Genomic DNA, 14,136 nt, shown 5'->3' with positions numbered 1-14,136 from the left:
TGGGATTTCTCCAGGCAAGAATACTGGAGTGGGTTGCCATTTCCTTCTCCAATGCATGAAAGTGAAAATTGAAAGTGAAGTCACTTGGTCGTGTCCGACTCTTAGTGACCCTATGGACTGCAGCCTACCAGGCTCCTCTGTCCATGGGATTTTCTAGGCAAGAGTACTGGAGTGGGTTGCCATTGCCTTCTCCGTTTGGATATGTATCTTTAGCTATTTTTTAGAGGTTCTTCATATACATCATCCAGTTCATCTTCCAAGCCAGAGACCTTCCATCATTTCCTTCCCTTCCTCCCTGTATCAGTAGGGGTTCCATGAGAGAAGCAGAACCGCTGTGGGCATTATGGACTAAGGAATGATTGTAGAAATTAGACCTCAAGCATTTATGGGAGAACCTGGAAAGTAAAGGCTTAAAATAAACCGTACACTTCAATCTGAATTAGGTTTTTCCAGAAAAAAAATACTAACCAGCTGCTAGAGTGGAACTATGAGGGACGATGTCAAATTTTATGGAAGGCCGTTGGCTCTTTGTGGCAGCTGCGTCTGTGAAACCCAGTGAGCCATCCGGTGGTGAACCTGGGGTCACTCTTGGTCAGAAGGGCTGGCAGTCAGGAAGGAAAGCTAGACATCCTTAGGGAAGAGTGAGGGAAAACCACAGTCACAAGGATAAAGTAGATGAAATGGTTAGATAGCTTCGCCAAATCAATGGACCCTTCACAAACTCCAGGAGATAGTGAAGTCTGAGAGAAGAACCTGGCATGCTATATATAGTCCATGGGGTATAAAAGAATTGGACATGACTTAGCAACTGAACACAAACTAGAACCTCAAAGAAACACTGGAACTCATATCTGTCTCTCCCTGCACCTAATTCTGATGACCAGTAGGAAAAGCTAGAACCGGAAGTCTGAGATGTTCATGTGCCCAGCCCAGGACTTGGAGAGGTTGAAGGAGATGAGAGAGAGCTAGACAAGCTGTGGGTCAGGTGAGCCAGAAGATCAGTGAGAAACGATGGCTGCTGCTTCACTTCCGCCATCCAAATCACACTAAAATGCCTGTGTGGCCACCCGTGACCTAGAACCACACAGAGAAGGAAATTCTGGGAAATGTAACTCCAGCTAAGTGAAGTCGATAGAGTATGTAATCACCATATTCCCTACATATCAATCAGTTTGAATTCTTACAGATTTCTTAAACATGTCCCTTCATTTCCTTCTCTCCTACCACTGCTCTAGTTCAGATCCCTGGCCTCCCTTTCCTGGCCGGTAAGCATAGCAGAGACACAAAACATTTGATGAGTTTCAGGGTCTTGGTGGTAGGTACTTCAGAAAGCCACCCTGCTGTGACAAAAGCTCTTCCCACAGAGCTCTTTGGGGCACCAAGAAATCTTTGGAAAGCCTTCAGTTTGTTTGGTGTCATCATTATCAGCCAGTATTCCTGGCATCAGCCTCTCTCCCTGCTGACATATATCCACTAGTACTGCATATGTGTCCTCACAAGTCCCCAGAATGTGCACGGGGGATTCCCTGGTAGCTCAGTGGTAAAAAATCCACCTACCAATGCAGGAGACATGGGTTCAATCCCTGATGTGGGAAGATTCCACATGCTGCAGAGCAGCTAAGCCCATGTGCCACAACTATTGAGCCTGTGCTCTAGAGCCTGGGAGCTGCAACTATTGAATTGCAACTACTGAAGCAACTGAACTACTGAAGCCCACACGCCCTAAAGCCTGTGCTCCACAAAAGAAGCCACTGCAATGAGAAGCCCACACATGGCAACCAGAGAGTAGCCCCCACTCGCCACAGCTAGAGAAAAAGCCTGTGCAGCAATGAACACACAGTACAGCCAAAAATAAATAAATAAATAAAATTGTTAAAAAAAAAAAAAAGAATGTGCATGGGCCAGAAAGGAGAGGAGGAGCAGATAATAGCAGCAGCTATTAATAACTTTACCATGCTAGGTATTTTATTGTAAACATTATTTCTCATCTTCACAACATATTTCAATTAATACCTCCATTTGATAAAAAAAGAAAACCTAAGATCTTAGCCACTGAGTCACCCAAAGTTAAACTATCATTAGCAAGTAGCTGAGCTTAGATTTAGACACAGGACTGTCTGTCTCTGAAGCATCTGAAGCAGATGCTCTTTCTACCAAGAAGCCTGGGGCAGCCTCGTTCCCTGGGCTGCCCTTCCTTGTGGGCTTTCACAACTCAAAATAAAGAAAAAATGTAGTTTATCTTTTTGGGTTTGGGTTCAGTCAGTCTGGATTGGGTTCCATTTGTGGTAACCCAGCACACGTACTTCCATGAGCCAGATAAGTACAGCAAATGCATGAAGAAGCAGGAAGCTGGGATGGATGAGGAGAGGTGGACACTGTGGTGAACTGGGGAGATACCTTGTCAAAGGGGCACAGGAGTTAATCAACTCTAGCCAAAGACTGCTGAGCGGGAATGTAGACCCAGTGTCACATACAACAAAGTTGTTGTACCTTCTAGCTTTAAATGTCAACCCAATATTTTTGTTAAACCTGATGTGGCGCCAACGGTATTTTTAAGATGACACATGGGCTAGACAGAATGCTGACCAGAGGCACCCAAGGACAGCTAACGCTCAGCCTCCACTCTGGAGATGCTGCGCTGAAATCTTCAGGTTAATGTGTCATCAAAGACTCCTCCAAAAGTTGATCCAAATACTATGGAGGAGTGGGGGGTATCACAGGTCATCCTGGGGTTGATTTGGCTGCTTCAGACTCCAAGAGAGCTGCAGACCCACAGGTTACTGCTGCTGAGGATTAGGCAGATGCTGACAGCCATGGCATCTGGACAGAAACTGACGTGAGAGGAGCACAAGTGAGCAGCTGTGTGGGTGACTGTGAGAACATGAGTCAGTGGATGGCAGTGGTGGTGGGAGTCAAGTGTGGTTGGTGTGGCATCTACGAGCAGAAAGAGAAAAGCCAGTTAGTGGTAGGAGGGAGGGAAAGAAGGAGAGAGAAGGGAGAAGCCAAATGAACTTTCGCCCAGTGCATTTGCAGATATATTCTATCTGCCAGTGTTTATTCCCCTAATACGTGCAAAGATGAGTAAGTGTTAACACTTATTGGGTTGGAGATGGCAGTTACCCAGCCAAGGCAGGTACATTCAGGGATTTCTTCTTGCTACTGCTTTTAGCAGAACCTTTTTTCCCCCAGCAGGTTAGAAATTTTTTCCTGTTATCTTTGTGCTAACTGCTTAGAAATGTCATGTCTTAAATATTCTATGATATCACTATATGTGGAATCTAAAAATTAAAAGTAACAAATATAGCAAAAAAGACGCAGACTCACTGACATAGAGAACAAAGCAGTGGTGGCCAGTGTGGGGCTTGGATAATACAAAGGTGGGCAAGTGGGAGGTACAAACTAGGCTCAAGGATGTTTTGTTCCACTTGGGGAATATAGCCAATATTTTTTAATAACTGTAAATGAAAACTGACCTTTAAAAATTGTGTAAAAAATTTTAAAAAAATTTTAAAGTCATGTCTTAATTTAGGTATCTTAGAATCCCAACTAATAGATAAAGGATGGCAAGGTAAAGATGAAAAATTGCAGTGCATGATTCTGAAACACATTCCTGCCTTCTGTATCACAGGATTAAGGTCTGCAGTGAGGGAACCAGGTCTATGGAGTTAACATGGGTAAGCATTATACAACATAAGCAAGTAAGTTCACAAACTTGAGTGCTCTGTTGGCCAGCACTGGCCCTGCTGCAGCAGGGAGAGAGAGAGCCTGGACACAGTAGACAAAGCACAGGATGCTTTGCCATACTTTGCACAGGATACACAGCCATCAGTGCTCGGAGAGGCCTTCTGTCTCCAGGGCTCTCCAGCTTCGTGACCCCATTCTTAACCCATCTTTGTCAGAAGGGGCTGAATGCATATTATGAAACCTCTCTTTTTCCACTTTGAGAGAAAAAAATTATACAATTTGAGGTGGTGCTCATATGGTGGATGTGCAGTTTTCACATCCTAAAACGCAGGTGCTACATGAGCCTGGTGTGTGCAACACTCCTACGCAGAAACCAGACGTGAGAGAGCCCCGGAATCAGTTACCCGGTACATTTCACATTTTTAGAGGGCAGGAAGGGAGGACAGAGAGGATCCTGGATGCACAAATGGAGGTTGCAAAGCCCTGCTGATGTTTTGGGAAAGACACCATCATTGTACCTAATATGATATTGTTCTTCCAAGGATTTAACCAATTCCCTTTTCCCAATTTCTATCTCCATTTCCAATGAAAAAGATTTCTAAAAAATCAGTCAAGTTTTCTCATCGGAAAAATGAGAAATAATGGGAAAGACTAAAGGTAAAAGGAGAAGGGGGCAGCAGAGGATGAGATGGTTAGATAGCATCACCGACTTAATGGACATGAATTTGAGCAAACTCTGGGAAATAGTAAAGGACAGGGAAGCCTGGTGTGTTGTAGTCCACGGGGTCTCAAAGAATCGAACATGTCTTAGTGACTGAACAACAACAAAGACTTAACCTTGAGTCAGGAATATTTTTGAGGATGTGATGAAAACTACGTGTGCCATTCTCTGTAAAAATGCATATGCCTACAAAGACTCAAACATTGTCCAACTCTTCTCCAGGGCAGTGGTTCTCAAATTGCCAGTCCAGTAGAATCACTTGGAGAATTTAAAAACAATACAGATGCCTAGGCTCTATCTCAGAACAATGAAAACAGCATGGATCACAGCAGGGCCAGGGTACAGTATAATAGTAAAAATCTCTTCAGGTGATTCTTATGTAAGGAAGGGCTGAGGGTCAGAGCCCTGAGACACTAACTGAACACAACAAGAAAAGTCTAGGAAAAAAGAAAAGAAAACCAAGAAAAAGTCTCTAAAAACATACAGCTAGCAGGATCTGCTATAGAAGATACAAGAGAAGAAGAGAAAAGAAGACAAGAGGGCAAATGACTGGCTCCTCATTGCTAATTCCAGACTGTTCTTGCTTTCCTCCACCCTAAAAATAAAATCCCTGCAGGCCACGTGGCCCATACCACTAGGTAGTCTCCTAAATTTCAGTGTTTACACCACCCACCTCCTCCACCCACTGCCACCAACGTCCCTTCCCTCATTTCTTAAAATTTTAACTCTTAGTTAACTTCACTCACCTCCTTCAACATTGCTACTGACAGTTCTTGGCAATTTAAATTATAATATCATCTCCTTGACCTCATTTGTTTCAGAGATCTTGCCTATCCTCTTCCTCTGCCACTCACATCTATGGTCATATGATCCTAGTGGAACCAGGCAGGACCCCGTGGAGCCCTTCTGCATGCAAAAGCCTTTCCATGTCTCCTATTTCTTAGTGTTAGTTGTTTAGTCGTGTACCCATGGACTTTGTGACCCCATGGACTGTAGCTTGCCAGGCTCCTCCGTCCATGGAATTCTCCAGGCAAGAATACTGGAGAGGGTTGCCATTCCCTTCTCCAAAGGATATTGCTGACCTGGGGATCAAATCTGGGTCTCCAGATCTCAGTGGTCTCTTCTTTACCACTGAACCACAAGAGAAGCCCCTCCAAATATTTCTTATTTGTAGGAAAAAGGCTTCAGCCTCCTAGACCTTTCCCGAGTTCCAAAGGGCAGATTCAGACAGTTACTAATCAGGGAAGGGAGTGAATGAAGAAACAGGGAAGCAGTCAAGAAACAAGAGTGCAGTGACGAAGAAGGGTCCTGGTTCCTCCTCAAAAGATGTACAGAACAACGTATCTCTGAGTTCTGCTACAGGATCTAAGACCCCCACCTAGGGAGAGAACAGTAACTTCAGACTGAATACGAGCTCGTGGACCCCAGACTGGTTGGACCCAGATGGCTGATGATTGGGATTTCTGGAACAACACTCTCACCACCAGCCAATCAGAGGAAGGTCATAAACCCTGCAGACCTACCCCCAAATTTTGTCTATAAAATCTATTCCCTGAAAACCCTGGAGTTTTTGTACTTTTTGAGCATGAGCTGCCTGTTTCCCTTGCTTGCACAAGGCTCCTGTGTTTAGGTTTACTTGGCCTCAGTGCGGATTGGGCACATGAACTTGGGTTTGACAACACCAGCCCTTATCATTATCAGTCATTTCAGTTCCTTTATAACCTCAGTTCCAAGCATCCTACCCTCTGACCAACACCTTCTATCCTTCCAGTTTATTCTCTGTAGTGACCCAATTCTAATAATCCTTCACTTCACCACTTAAAACTTACTGCTCCTACTAACTTTTGATTGTCCCTTATTCCATCTTTTGGTCATCACTTCTTTTATTATTTGCCATTATTACCTCCCCCCTTTCTCATTTCGTTGTCTTCACCTACTATGAGTACAACCATGGTTAAATTCACCTCTTTACCTACTCTGTTCTCATATACACACAGCTGAGTTTGGCTGGAAAAACATCCATGACAATTGATTTCAGTAAAAATGCATGACCAACCACCTCAAATATGTCACAGGATCTTCTGACAATCTCACTAAATTCTTTAGTCCATTCACTATACCTCCACTCCCACATGATTGTGTGTGTGTTACTGGCTCAGTTGTGCCTGACTCTTTGTGACCCCATAGACTGTAGCCCTCTGTCCATGGGATTTTTCAGGCAAGAATACTGGAGTGGGTAGCCATTTCCTTTTCCAGGGGATCCTCCCATCCCAGGGATTGAACCTGGTCTCCTATATTGCAGGCATATTCCTTACCATCTGAGCCACCAAATGATTGTTTTACATCTTATTCCTACAATACTGCCTTTCCCATCTGCACTCTCATTAATGACCTTGCTCCCATTTTTCTCAGAGAAAAGGGAAGCAATCAGAAGAGAGCTTCTTCATGCTTCACCACCATAACTACCCACTGAGCTGTGTCTGTGTCCACATACTCAGCTTCTCCTCCTGCTGTTCTGGAAGAACCATTTGTGCTCCTGTCTAAGGGCAGGCTGTCTAGATCCCACCTTTACTTGATCACTCAACAACACTGCACAGCCATTCTCCCCCTTCTCTATTGTTATCTGTGTTCTCATTTCTAGTGAATCATTTAAATTAGCATGAAAATAGGCTACCATTTTTCCTATCTTCAAAATAGTTTTGACTGTTCACCTCTCTCTACCTACTATTTCATTTCTCTGCTTCCCTTTACAGGCAAAACTCTTTGAAATAATGGTCTGTCTCTTCCTACTGACTCTATTTCCTTTCCTCCCATTGTCTCTCTAATCCACTGTTCCCCAAATTTTTGTCCTCACTAATTAACTGAAATACCCCTTTTCAAGTTCACCAACTACTTCCACCATTGCTCTATCCAGGTCAACTTGCAGTCTACATCTTCCTTCCTCTATTAGCATTTCTCTGGGTCCCAGCACTCCCTCTCTCTTCACTTGGCTTCCACTCTCTTGGGCTTTCACCCTTGTTAGTGTCCATTTCATGTCAGTTTCCTTTGCTCCTTGTTACCCCAGACTTTAAACTTTTGAAGTGTTTAAAGTTGTGACTTAATTCTCATATTTCCTCTTTTCTTCACCTACACTAACTCTCTTGGTGGTCTCAACCAGCTTCTCAGGTTTAAATACCACATACATGCTAATCATACCAAATGTAGATTCCAGCCCTGAATGCTCCTCTAAACTGCAGATTTCTCTCCACTGGCTATTCCCTTTGCCTGACATTTTCTTTCAGCAGATATCCACAGGGCTTACTTCCTCACTGCTTTATTCTTAAGGCCTTCTTTGTGCACACAAAGAAAAATAGCTCCTACTCCCAACCCTCACATTCCCTATCTTCCTCTGATTTTTCTCTCCTAAGCAATTCTCAGTGTCTGATGTACCTTACATAATATGTTATGTTACTATCCATTCATTATCTGTCTCTCCCACCAGAATATTACCTCTATAAAGGCTGGGGTTCTTGGTCTACCTTCCTGGCACACATTGTGTATTCAATACATATTTCTTGACTGAATGGATGATCCAAAACTCCAGATTCTGAAAACCAGTGGGAGAAAACATAGAAAGTATCACTCTTGCATACTAGATTACTAATAAAGAGAACTTGGAGGGTATTTGGTAGACTCTCTTCATTTATCTGTGCATGGTGGTTGCTGAAGTTCAGTCATTGAGATCCAGTGACTGGATGGAAAACCTGGTGGAGGAGCTTGTTCTGTTCAGCTGTATTTCCCCGGAGAGATGCTCCGTGACTGTGGTAGGGATGTACCTTCACAAGTTAGACGAGAGTCAATCCTGTACGACTTGTTCCATTTGATGCTCCACAAGGAAGTCCCCATGGCTATGCGCACACTGCTGGAAAGTCACAGATGCAACTGCAAGTTAAACAGAAAGTCCTGCAATCAAGGAGCATGGTTTAATACTTTTCCCATGCATATTTAAGCACATGGAGTTTTTGTTCATAACTCCTTACTATTTACTTGAAATACATTTTTTAGAAACTCCAAATGAGAGTGGGATGAAGTACACTAGAGGTGACTATGTAAAGTAGAACCTGCAGGGATAACTCCCTTCTTCATGCCTTCAGCCAACCCACTTCAGCTATTTGTGTGAGAAAATACTAAGGTTTGAGGAGTTAAGGAAAGAAAGAAAAGAATAAAGGAAGGGAGAGGGTAAGGAAGGAAGGGAGGTAGGAAGCGAATGAGGAAGGAAAGAAGGGATAAAAGACCAGAGAGTTGCAATAGTTCAAGCTGAATATAGTGAGCACTGGAGTGCTGGTCAAAAGAGAAGCACCTGTCAGTCTGCATCATTAGAAGAACGTCTCATGAAGGCTGGCATTTGAGGGGCTTTGCTGTTATTAGAGTTATAAGAGATTTTGGTTATCCTTTGGGGTGATTGTAGTTAGTGCAGTGAGACAGGTGAAGGTAAATCACATCATTCGGTGCTGACTACTCATTTATAGGCAATCTCTTGTTATGGAGAATATCCAGGATAGACTTGGAAAGAGCAGGAGTCTTAATGTGACACATGCATCTTGAAGAGCCTGTGGAAAGAGGGAGGGATTCTGGTATCATCTGCCATGGTGAGAAGGATGAGTTTACTGACTGAGTACACTTATGTCTGAAACCCTCAAGGTTTTCCCCACACTTGTGCTTGAAGCCTCCTCTTATTCCTCCACACAACACTTCTTGAGTCATTTCCTAGCCACCTGTTGTTATAACGTGTGCGTGTGTTGAGGTGGTGGGGGGAGGGGTGGACAAAGTGTAGGGCCTGAGAACTGTCCCAATTTACCATACCCGGGACAGCACTGCCACCACATTTAAAAGCACGTGTGGCAAAAAGCTGTGAGCTCTAGAGAAAAACAGGGAACAAAATGATAGTATTATTGGAAACTAGGTCCTATAGGAAAGTATTAAACCAGTTTGGTTAACAAGTTAGAGAGGAGCAGACCACACGTTTTCTTCAAATATTTAAGGGTATGAACCATCATGTTTCTGTGGCAGAATTTGGAGACATAAATTAGAAGGTATATTTACTAATTTTAAGAGGATTTTTCCTTTTTTCTTTTGTTGATCCTAAAGTTAAGGTCTAGATGAATATTCTAATAGACAACTTATATTTTGAAGGACTTGCAGGTCATAATAACTGTGGTTTTGCAAGCTGGTTAGAAGCAGCTCCTTGATGGGTGTACTCCGTCTTCCCTGAGCTGGCTTCTAAGCACCAGGACAACCAACTGTTATGAAGAGGGAGTTCCGTCTTTCACACTGTCATAGGTGGCGGCATCCCCAAGCATGTCACTTAACTGCATAATTCAGTGCTTCAGTCTTACCTTAGCAGGGATAAAGTCACCCTATCTTTTAATTTTTTAATCTACCTTAGAAAGACTTTGCTAACTGATTTCTAAAAGAACAAAGTAGAAGTTCATGAAGAGAACTTGGCCAAGATTTCACTCAATTTTTAACACTCCTTAAATGCCTGCCAACTGTTGTCTAAAGTGTTCATGTTCTGAGCACATGGGGCTCTTGGGACGCCTCCATAAAAGACCGTTTAGTACATAAGGAAGTCTTTTAGCTGCTCTGGTGGGTGGCAATTACATGTGTGGTGACAACTTCTCTAAAGACCCAGACTGAGCCATGCAAAGAGGTAGAAAACAACATCAGAACATTTCAGACATGATTTTAGGATTTGATTAGAAACTATCAACTTATTTCTGGATTTTGAACTGCTTTTCAAGACATTTCCTGTGATTAAAACAAGAAACAACTGTATATATACATTTAGTATTATGTTATGTATATAATAAAATATATAATACACATTCAATTACTACTGTGTATATATGTTGTTGTTGTTGTTTAGTCAATAAGTCCTGTCTGACCCTTTCTCAAGCCGATGGACTGTATCCTGCCAGGCTCCTCTGTCCATGGGATTTCCCAGGCAAGAATACTGGAGTAGGTTGCCATTTCCTTCTCCAGGGGATCTTCCTGACCCAGGAATCAAACCTGTGTCTCCTGCATTGGCAGGCAGATTCTTTATCACTAAGTCACCAAGGAAGCCCAATATATGTATATGTATGGACATGTGAATATATATATATATATATATATATATATATATATATATACACACACACACACACATATTAATGAATGAATATTAAAATAATGAAGCTGACTACTAGATAAGCTTATAAGCTAGAAATCCTTAAAATATTTGCTATGTGTGGTGGGTTGCAGTTATGGCCCCAGTTTTTCATTATTCCCTCTACTTATATCCTTCTATGCTTACTTTGGGCTTGGCCACATTACTTGCTACTTGCTTTAGCTAATGCGATAATAGTGAACTTGACCCAAGTAAAGACTTGGAAATAGATTTGCTGTTTCTTCTTTTTCTTTTGGACTCCTGCAACCACCATCAGAATATGCCTAAGCTGGAGGGATGTGGGAGCCAAGTAAGTAAGAACTTAGAGGTCTAGGCCAAGGCCAACCTGCCATTGATCACAGAGGAATGAGTGAACCCAGTCAAGGTCAGTTAAGCCTATCCCATATCAGCAGAGCTATTAAACCATCCCATAAACTTGTGAGAAATGATAAATGGTGGGTTTTTTAGCCACTATACTTTGGGATTGTTGGTTACACAGTAATGGCTAAGTGTACACTCTACTTCTTAGGTGCTTCAGGAATTATATGGTTGAGGGATGTTGAGGTGTCAGTACAGATACCAACCGATTCAAGAAAAACTGCTTGCCACTTGATCCTTCCATAGAAAGATAAAAAATGTCTTAGGCGGTATTACAATAGTATTAGGAGACTGAGGGCAGTAGCTTCGTCAAGGCCTACCAAATGAATGCCCCTATCTACTACAGATAAGTGAGGCTCTTATCACTGGCTGTGGATAAACTATTGAGTGTTAGTGAGATGACCAATGCTAGGTAGATGGCTGCCCTTGGTTTCCTAGAGATATGAAATCACATTGACTAAACAATAATGATAATAATAATAACTAGCAATTATTGAGCACTTATTCCGTATATAGTCCTACATACTTTACATGCCTTATCTTATTTAATTCTCATAATAACTCTATGAACTGCCTACTAGGTACTATCATCTCTACTTTACAAATAAACAAACCAAGGCTCAGAGACATTCTCCAAGGCCAAAGTGCTCTTAAATCACAGAGCCAGGATTCAAACTCAAGCAGCCTGACTCCAAAGCCCACACTCTTGACATCTCTACTATGTAATCAAGATACATAGTTTTTAGCAGGGGGATGGGGAAGGGAAGGGGAAGACCACATTTAGTTTAACTCCTTCATTTGGCAGATAGACAACAGAGTCTTTGGTACAGAGATTCTTTGACTAACGTGGATTGAAGGAACTTTCTCCAGTTTCAGTCCAAATCAGCAAAAGTTGAACAAAAGCCAAACTGTTTTTGTGAGGCTTCAACTAGACCAGCTTCCACGTTTAGCCAAGACTTTGTCCACTGCAGAGTGGTGCCCAGGAATGGGCTGAAGCATGCAATTACCTCATCAAGTCCTGTGCCCAGGTATAAGTTTTTATTCTCTGAGAGGAAGAGACACTTTTGAACACAATTCTTTTGCACACAGAGGGAGCATTAAAAAAAAAAAGTTTCCACAAAAGTACCATATGTGCTAGGAAGTCCCTGCTAAAACATCGACAAGTTGTGCCCAATAAAACACAGCTAAAGACCATCCCATTTTTTCACACATGGAAAAAATTAGAGTAGAAAAGTGTGACTAGTTGGTGCTCAATAAATACTTGTTGAATGAATTTTAAATGCCCTCATTATAACCAGACACATAGGGACCAAAGTGCATGGGACATGCAAATTCATAACTGAAGACTGAAAGACCAAAGCCATGGCACAAAACCATTCATGAGAAATGATTGATACAATCTAATTTTGCACACTCTTTAGAAATAAAAAAAAAACAAAAAACATTATATGCATTTGTTTCCTGAGACGTCATAAGCGAGTCTTTCATGAAATTCATACTCAAAGAAAGTTTAGAGCCATATTTATTCATCTGAATTTATTCCCCAGCAACCCTTCTCTGCTAGAACAAAAGAAACCAATCACCTTTGCCAGGCTAGGTGGCTTGCATTACAAATTTTAATGTTTCACCAGAAAATGAGCAAGCTGGTTCTCTCCTCCATTCTCACATCCTCCCCCACAGTGGCCCACACCTCTGCTGACTGCAGCATCTGAACTGTGTACCCATGAAGGCCACTCTTCTCTCTCTGCCTCTAATAACCCGGTCTAACAACTGTGGTGAGTAATTTCCCTACCACTTCTGTTGTGAACAGATGCTAATAATGCTGCGCCACACAGATGGAGCACGGCTACTGAAAAAGAAACTACATAAATTATTTTTTCAAGTTATCATCAAAAGAAATGCTTTTCTGCAGGAAATTCATTTTAACTGCTCAAGACATTTGCCTAGGTTTCTGCTCAAGTGACCACTTCTTTGTTAATATGAATGGAAATAGTTTGTCTTATCTAGGGAACAACTGCTAGCTTTTCTTTTTTTTCCCGTGGATGTAACTGCAGGCCAGTCACCATCCATTTTCTAGAACTCGAGTTATCCGCTTTCATGATGCTTAGGTAAACAGACTGTGGGTGGTCTCCTCCCATTTTGGTTCCTACTGTGTCTCATTCTATTTGCAAGAATCAGAGTTGAGCTTGTGATTGGTTTCCTGTTATATCCAACTGTATTTCTTGTACATGCCAAAACTCAGTTAATGAATGAGTTCACTCGTTCATTTAATCAGCCATTCATATATTCAGGAGACCAGTGCCTTTCCGTGTCAGGTATGGTGCCGGACCCTGAAAAGAGTCTTTACACTCCACTGTGCCAGGAGGCAGCTATCGGAGATTTTGCTGCCTCAAAGGGGAAAAATGACTGAGGAATTTAAGCCAATATTATAAGATGAATTCTATTGCAAAGCTTAATAAAGTAATACCACCAGCACATTAAATGGCTGAAGTTCTTATTTTATAATTCCCCCAACTAATTTTTTCTGGTAGATGAATTCATATGTAATTAATATTGTTGTAATTTCCATATCTGACTAGTGTCTTACACTAATGTAGGTTTTACTAACCTTTCCCGAATTCATATAAGTACAGATTATTTTTACTGAAGCATCAGTCGTAAGATGATGATAAGTACTTTTGCTCATGCTTTTAGTTACTATCAATATCTCAAAGACAAACCATTTTATGAGCAAAGACTATACTTCCAAGCTGTGCTGATCATCTTCAGATTCTGTCACAGGTCACCAGCAGTAAATGTGCTACAGAAATCATGGCAAGAAAACTCACTGCAACTGTAAAACAAACCTCAAATGCACATTTGTCTGATCATATTTAGTGTCATTTTCACACATAAAGACAAGCACGCTTTCATTTCCTCAAGCATGGGTATAATTAAGGTTTGCTTTGTATCTTCGTAGAACAGTGACATGATAGCATCTAGGAGAATACCAAATACCAAACACAGGCTTGGTAAATGTTTTCTGATGATGTAATGCTTCCTATTTATTGTTTTAAATAGCAAGCCATTTTATCATTCAGATTGGTACATTCTTATGGTAATCGCTGAATAATGAATTCAAGAATCCTCAATTTAGAGATTCAAAAAAATTCCTTGAAAGCAGTTT

General features: G+C 41.7%; 1 protein-coding gene across 1 annotated transcript in view; it reads right to left on the bottom strand.

Moving 5' to 3' along the window:
• LOC145527245 (uncharacterized) overlaps positions 1–14,136 on the bottom strand; it is a 169,059-nt gene that overhangs the window by 74,009 nt on the left and 80,914 nt on the right. The window contains exon 6 of the mRNA XM_081544930.1: positions 8,221–8,326. The gene's annotated coding sequence lies outside the window, so the exon portion shown is untranslated. The remainder of the gene's footprint in view (positions 1–8,220; positions 8,327–14,136) is intronic.

Source organism: Giraffa tippelskirchi, chromosome 11, assembly GCF_054371585.1.
Source record: "Giraffa tippelskirchi isolate mGirTip1 chromosome 11, T2T-mGirTip1v1.2.pri, whole genome shotgun sequence".
Taxonomy (NCBI): Eukaryota; Metazoa; Chordata; class Mammalia; order Artiodactyla; family Giraffidae; genus Giraffa; species Giraffa tippelskirchi.
This window is presented reverse-complemented; position numbering and strand designations above follow the sequence as displayed.